At 37.6% G+C, this 7940-nt stretch overlaps 1 long non-coding RNA gene across 1 annotated transcript; it reads right to left on the bottom strand.

The window, feature by feature from the left end:
• Positions 1 to 6033: 6033 nt before the first annotated feature.
• Positions 6034 to 7254, bottom strand: LOC138915589 (uncharacterized). The gene is made up of 2 exons (XR_011421618.1): positions 6871 to 7254; positions 6034 to 6492 (listed from the first exon to the last, which is right to left on the bottom strand). It is a non-coding gene; the product is annotated as an uncharacterized lncRNA (long non-coding RNA).
• Between the last annotated feature and the right edge of the window lie 686 nt (positions 7255 to 7940).

The following is a 7940-nucleotide window of genomic DNA, read 5'->3' as shown; positions in this document are numbered from 1 at the left end:
AGGAAGACTGGCCCTGAGCTAACGTCTGTGCCCATCTTGCTCTGCTTTATGTGTGGGATGCCTACCACAGCATGGCTTGCCAAGTGGTGCCATGTCCACACCCAGGATCCGAAGCGGCGAACCCCGGGCCGCCAAAGTGCAATGTGCGAACTTAACCACTGTGCCACAGGCTGGCTCCAATTTTGATCATTTAAATGATCGTTTCATGGGGAAATGTTCTGCCGAGCTCCTTATACCACCATTCTGGAAGTCCTGTCTCTATTACTTCTTGAGTCAACTTGGCTAGTTTGTGTCTTTCAAGGAATTTGTCTATTCAATCTAAGTCATTAGTTTGTTGGCGTAAAATTGTCTACTCTATTCCCATATCACTTTTAATGTTTGAAGGTTCTGTAGTGATGTCTTCTCTCTCTTTCCTGATATTATTTATTTGTGTCTTTTCTCTTTTTTATCCTTATTGGACTTGCTTGAGATTTGTCAATTTTATTGATCTCAGAGAAATCGTTTTTGGTTTAATTGGTTTTCTCTCTTTTTGTCATTTTTGGTTGTTTTTTATTTTTATTGATTTCTTCCTTTTATTTACTTTTTTCCTACTTATTTGGGTTTACTTTGCTCTTCTTTTTCTGGCTTCTTAAGCTTTAACCATAGTTTTGAGAATTTTCTTCTCTTCTGAGTTTTTAATGCTATAAATTTTCCTCTAAGAACTGCCTGGGTATACCCCACAAATTTTGATATGTCATGCTTTCATTTCCATTCTATTCAAAATATTTTAAAATTTCTTCTGGGATTTCTTCTTTGATGCATGAGTTATTTAGAAATACGTTTAGATTCCATATATATGCGGATTTTTCAGTTATCTTTTTTTCTTTTTAAGATTTTATTTTTTTCCTTTTTCTCCCCAAAGCCCCCTGGTACATAGTTGTATATTCTTCGTTGTGGGTCCTTCTAGTTGTGGCGTGTGGGACGCTGCCTCAGCGTGGTTTGATGAGCAGTGCCCAGTCCGCGCCCAGGATTCAAACCAACGAAACACTGGGCCGCCTGCAGCGGAGCGCGTGATCTTAACCACTCGGCCACGGGGCCAGCCCCTCAGTTCTCTTTCAAATACTGTTTTCTCTGAGTTTGAAAATTTTTGTAATTGAGGTCACATTGGTTTTTAATATTGTGTAAATTTCAGGTGTACATCATTATATTTCAGCTTCTGTATAAGTTACATCATGTCCACCACCAAAAGTCTAGTTTCCGTCTGTCACCATATATATGTGCCCCTTTACCCCTTTTGGCCTTCCCCCACCCTCTTCCCCTTTGGTAACCACCAATCTGTTCTCTGTTTCTGTGTGTTTGTGTGTTTGTTTGTTTATATTCCACATGAGTGAAATCATACAGTATTTGTCCTTCTCTGTCTAACATTTCACTTAGCATAATACCCTCAAGGTCCATCCGTGTTGTCTCAAATGGCACAATTTCGTCTTTTTTATGGCTGGGTAGTATTCCGTTGTGTGCATATACCACATCTTTATCCATCATCTGTTGATGGGCACTTAGGTTGCTTCCCGGTTGTGGCTATTGTGAATAATGCTGCAATGAACATAGGGGTACATGTATCTTTTCAAATTAGTGTTTTCGTCTTCTTTGGATATCTACCCCGAAGTGGAATAGCTGGATTGTATGGTAGTTCTATTCTTAATATTTTGAGAAATCCCCATACTGTTTTCCGTAGCGGCTGTAGCAGTTTGCATTCCCACGAGCAGTATATGAGGCTCCCCTTTTCTCCACATCCTCTGCAACTCTTGTTATTTCATGTCATTTTAGTAATAGCCATTCCAATGGATGTGAGGTGATATCTCATTGTAGCTTTGGTTTGCATTTCTCTAATTATCAGTGATGTTGAGCATCTTTTCTTTTCTTTCCTTTTTGGAGAAGATTAGCCCTGAGCTAACTTCTGCTGCCAATCCTCCTTTTTTTGCCGAGGAAGACTGGCCCTGAGCTAACATCCGTGCCCATCTTCCTCTATTTTATGTGGGATGCCTGCCAGAGCATGGCTTGAGAAGCATTGTGTAGGTCTGCCCCCGGGATCTGAACTGGAGACCCCAGGTTGCCAAAGTGGAAGGTGTGAACTTAACCGCTGTGCCAACGGGCCGTCCCCTGAACATCTTTTCATGTGCCTGTTGGCCATCTGTAAATCTTCTTTGGAAAAATGTCTGTTCATATCCTCTGCCCATTTTTTGATTGGATTGTTTGTTTTGTTGTTGTTGAGTTGTGTGAGTTCTTTATATATTTTGGAAATTAACCCCTTATTGGATATATGACTTGCAAATACTTTCTCCTAGTTGGTGGATTGTCTTTTCATTTTGTTGATGGGGAAGACTTTTAGTTTGATGTAGTCCCGTTTGTTAATTTTTTTCTTTGTTTCCAGTGCCTGAGGAGACATGGTATTCAAAAAGATACTGCGAAGACTAATGTTGAAGAGCATACTGGCTATGTTTTCAGCTAGGAGTATTATGGTTTCATGTCTTACATTCATCTCTTTAATCCATTTTGAGTTGATTTTTGTGTATGGTGTAAGATAATAGTCTACTTTCATTCTTTTGCCTGTGGCTGTCCAGTTTTGCCAACACCATTTATTGAAGAGACTTTCCTTTCTCTATTGTCTGTACTAGCTCCTTTGTCGAAAATTAGCTGTCCGTAAATGTGTGGTTTTATTTCTGGACTCTCAGTTCTGTTCCATTGAGCTGTGTGTGTGTTTTGTACCAGTACCATGCTGTTGTGATTACTGTAGTTTTGTAGTATGTTTTGAATTCAGAGATTGTGATACCTCCAGCTTTGTTGGTTTTTCTCGAGATTGCTTTGGCTTGTTGTTAGTTTCTAATGTAATACCATTGTGGCCAGAAAGCATAGTTTTTATTATTTGAATTCTTTTACATTTATTGAGACTTTCTTTACGGCCAATCTTACAGTCTATCTTGGTCAGTGATCCAGTTGTATTTGGGAAAAATGTTAGGTAGAATGCTGGTTGATAGAGTTATTCGGGTCTTCCTTTACTGATTTTTCTGTCTACTTCATTTGTCATTTATTGAGAGAAGGGTATTGACATCTATAATAGTGGCTATAATTGTGGATTGGTGCAGTTCTTTTAATTTTATCATTTTCTGTTTTATGTATCTTGAAGTTCTGTCATTAGGTGAATATGTATTTAGTGTTGTTGTTCTTTTCCGTACAATTTGACAGTCTCTACCTTTTCATGACAGTCTCTATCTTTTCCTGTTTCAAAAATCTCTGCCTTTTGATTTTTTTTTACAGCATTCACAGTTAAAATGATTACTGGTTGTTGTGATTAAAGTGGTTAAATGTACCATTGTGCTATTTATTCATTCTCTCTCTTATTTGTGATCTCTTTGTATTTTTTTCCTGCCTTCTTTTAGAAGGCAGAAAATTTTACATTTTCTAATTCCATTTAATCTCCTTTATTGACTTGTTAGGAATAAGTCAATATTCTTTTCATGTTATCTGTACTCTTTGTTTTCTTTATTTTATAAGTTGTTTTAGGGTTTATATTAGACATCTTCCACTTATTACGCTCTACCTTCTGATCATATTATTATCCTTCATGTATAGTATAAGCTCATTACAATAGTTTACTTTCATTTCACCTTTCCTAGATTTTAGGTTATTGTGGATATACATTTTATTTCTACATATATTAGTAACCCCACATGCATTGTTACATTTTTGTTTTAACCGGTCAGTAATGTTTTAAAGATGTTTAAAAATTAGGGAAAAGTGTATTTTGTATTTACTCACAAACTTTGCGTTTCCAGTGCTCTTTATTTCCTTGTGTATATCCAGAATTATAGTTGGTGTCATTTTCCTTCTGTCTGGAGGATTTTCTTTAATATGTATTATAATGCTGGGCTGCTGGTGATGAATTTTAGCTTTGATATGTCTGAAATAGTATTTATTTCATTTTCATTTCTGAAATGTATGTTTACTGTATATAGAATTCTGGGCAACCATTATTTTTCTTTCAGCTCTTTAAAGGTGTTGCTCCGTTTTCTTCTGGCTTTCATTCAATCCAGTGAGAAGTCTGCTGTAATTCTCATTTTTCTTCTGTACACGTGTCTTTTTTTGGGCTGCTTTTACGTTTTTTCCTTATCACTGATTTTAAGCAATACGATTATGATGTGCATTGGTGTAGTTTTCTTTGTTTCTTCTGCTTGGGGTTCATTGAGCTTCTTGGAAATATGAGTTTATGGTTTTCATTAAATTTGGAAAAATTTCATCCGTAAGTCCTTCAAAATTTTCAGTCCTATCTGTCTCCTCCTTTTTGGGAGTGCAGTTATATCTGTATTAGGGCACATGATGTTTTTCTATAGCTCACTGATATTTAGTTTTTTCCAATCTTTCCTCTCTCTCATTTTAGATGATTTCTGTTGTCTTTAAGTTCATTAATCTTCTTCTACAGTGTCTAACCTGTTGATAATTTTAACCATACTGTTTTTCTTCTCAGACATTGTATTTTCACTTCTAGATGTTTATTTGTGGTTTGTTTTGTTTGTTTCCTTTTAGATTAACAAAGGTTGTTTTACCATGCTAAAAATATAAAATATACCATCTTAACCATTTATGAGTGTAGCACAATTCAGTAGTGTTAAGTAAATTCATATTGCTGAGGAATAGATTTCTTTTACATCTTCCATATCTCCTTAAAATGCTCATCTTTCATCCTTTTTGAACATATGAACTATATTTATACTAAGTGTTTAAACATTCTTGCCAACTGTTTCTGTCATCTCTGGGTCTGTTCATATCGATTGATTTTTCTTTTCATTTTAGGTCTTATTTTCCTGTCTCTTGCATATCTGGTAATTTTTTTTTGTCAAGTGCCACATAGTGTGAATTTTATTTTCTTAGTTGTTGGAGTTTCTGTATTTTTTTTCTAAAATATTTTCAGGCTTTGTTTTGAGATTCAGTTAAGCCATTTGTAATCAACTCTGCCATTTTGAGGCTTGCTTTCTTGCTTTGTTAGGTGGATCCAGTACAACTTTTAGTATAGGACTAATTTGGTCCCAACACTGATGTGATACCCTCTTGAGAATGTCCTTGTATTAGGAGGTTTTTTTTATTTGGCTAGTGGGAATATAGAGTATTACCAGCCCTGTGTGAGTTCTGGGATGGCTATACTTGAATCTTTCTCATGGTCTTTCACTGGCCTTGAGTAGTTTCCTCACACACCTGCATTGATCAGTACTCATTTGGAGCTCTTCCTGCGCAGATCTGTCTTCTCTCATACTTCATCCCATAAATGCTCATAAGATTTCCTTGTATGAGCTCTGTATCTTTAGCTCCTGGAACCAGCAGGCTCCGTTTGGGTACTTCCTGCCTGCACATAGCCTAAAAATTCTCTCCAGGCTGTAAGCTGGGGCAATAATATGGCTCACATCTTTTGTTTCATTTCTCTCAGAGATCATTATCTTTCACTGACTGTTGTCTAATATCTGGAAACCACTGTATGTTTTGTCCGGTTTCTTAGTTGTGTGTGGTGGGAGGATAAGTCTTGTTGTTTTCTTTTTAATCCAGTTGTGTTTACCCCATCATTGCTAGAACCCCAAATCTCAAAAATACTACATATTGATAACAGATACATACAGATGTAGTAAAAGTACAAAGAAAAGCACAAGAAGGATAAATTCTAAATTCAGAATAGTGGTTACTTCTGGGGAAGCTGGGAGAAAGAGGAATGTGATTAGGTATAAAAAGAGACCTATAGGGGGCCATCCCCATGGCCGAGTGGTTAAGTTCATGCTCTCCACTTCCACGGCCTGGGGTTCGCTGGTTCGGATCCTCGGCATAGACCTACACACCGCTCATCAAGCCATGCTGTGGCAGCCTCCCACATAGAAGAACTAGAATGACTTATAACTAGGATATAGAACTATGTACTGGGGCTTTTGGGAGACAAAAAAGAGGAAGGTTGGCAACAGATGTTAGCTCAGGGCCAATCTTCCTCACCAAAAAGCGTGCAAAAACAAGACCTATGACTATTTTTATAATATTTTATTTCATAAGCTGGGTATTGGGCACATAGGTATTTGGCTTAGTGTTAGTCACATTTAATATCAGTCCTGAAATATTTCACAATTGAAAGATTTCAAACAGAACAAAGGATTAAGTTTTTTAAAAAGACAAACTGAAAATGCTAGAAGAAAAAGCAGGTATGTCTTAGTGGTGTCTATAACCTTTTACTCCCTCTACAAATGGATGTATAATATGTAAGAAATAGTCTTCAAATTAATATTATCAATCATTCATAAAAAACATTGAGCCGGTCTTGTGCCCATTTCTTTGATTTTTGCTCTGAGAAGTTGATATGGAGAATATATGTATTTCCAGACTGTTCTTGACTTTTAGAAAAGTTTAAGGCACCTTGACTGAAGTGAGCAAACTAGAATCCTGAGTAGGGACAATGAGGTCACATTCTGTGGATTCATTCTTCCAGGTCTGCAAAACAGTAAGAAACCATTTCCTCAGTATTAGAGGGATCAGATAGCAGCAAGACTCGGAAAGCTTCACCAAACTGTCTTCTGTTTCTACCATATGCCTCCCAGAGGAACCAGAACTAGCAATTCTAATGGCCTTGCACAGTTGTAGGAGAACTCCTGCCACTACCATGCATGTATCTATGACTTTCCCTCCTTTATATTTTCCCCTGTGAACATGAAGGACTATAGTAGTAGTTAATTATGTTTTCCGAATATTTCTGATTCTCTGCCTTCCAGGACGTGGTAGGACTGCGATTCCCAGATTCTTGGTTTGGGTGGGGTCATGTGAATAGTTCTGGTTAATAAAGTATAGGTGGAAGAAATCTGTGTCACTTACAGACTAGAGCTTTTCATTGCTGGTGTGAGGCCCTTCAGAATCTTACTTCCTTTTGTCACAGCAACCTGCAAGTTTCAGTTTGGTGGCTGCTCTCTCAGCCTGGGTCCTGGAATTAGATAAAAACTAGAGTTCCCAGATGATCCTTGATGAGATTATGATACAATCAAGAAATAAACCTTTGCTGAGAAAGTGCTAAAAATTCCTTTGTATCATTCAGTTCAAATGTCCCTTCAGAGAGGCAATCCTTGACCACGCAGTCTAAAACCCACCGCAAATATCAGTTGCTGTCTAACACAATCCCCTGTTTAATTGTCTTCATAGTACTCTTTACTTTCAGAAATGGTTTTATTTATCTGCACTTCTTTATTCTATTCCCCACCCCCTGCCAAAAAAAGCCCCCAGATTACTCCATGAGAATAGAAGACTTGCCTGTTTCATTCACTGCAGTATTCCCAGCACTTTGAGGATAGAGAGACATGAAAGAATCAGATTAGCCTAATTTTTACAGGCCATGGTAAGTGCAATGTGAAGTCACTGAAGGGTAATGAGACTCTGACTACTTTTGGAGAATGGACTGGAAGTGGGCAACAGTGGAAGTGAAAGTAGATCAGTCAGTAAACTCTAGCATTGTTCTAGGCAAGATAAAGGGGGGTTGAACAAGTATGGTGTTTGCAGATCAAAAAGATAGGTCTTGTTTATGTGGGAATTAGGGAAGAGAAGCATCAAGAAGACTCTTAGGTTGCTGGCTTTAATAACTAGATAAATGGAGGTGCCATTTAATGAGATGGGGAATATAAGGGAAGAGCACTTTGGGGGGACTGTGGCAGAGAGTTGGATATCTAGAATTTCCTTCTGACTATGTTATGAAGACATCCTAGTCAAGATATCAATTAAACAGCTAGATACTGTCCATGAAAATAATCCATAAGCAATCTATAAACGAAAATATGGGTGAATTTGTTCTGAGCTGAAATCTGAGGACCATGGCCCGGGGCCTTTCTTCCCACAGGAAGAAAGGGCACCAAAGAAGTGAGGTGTACAGAGTGGTTATATACCCCCAAGCAGGACGT

This window comes from Equus caballus, chromosome 9 (genome assembly GCF_041296265.1).
Source record: "Equus caballus isolate H_3958 breed thoroughbred chromosome 9, TB-T2T, whole genome shotgun sequence".
Lineage (NCBI taxonomy): Eukaryota > Metazoa > Chordata > Mammalia > Perissodactyla > Equidae > Equus > Equus caballus.
The sequence above is the reverse complement of the archived record's forward strand: the minus strand, read 5'-3'. Positions and strand labels throughout refer to the sequence as shown.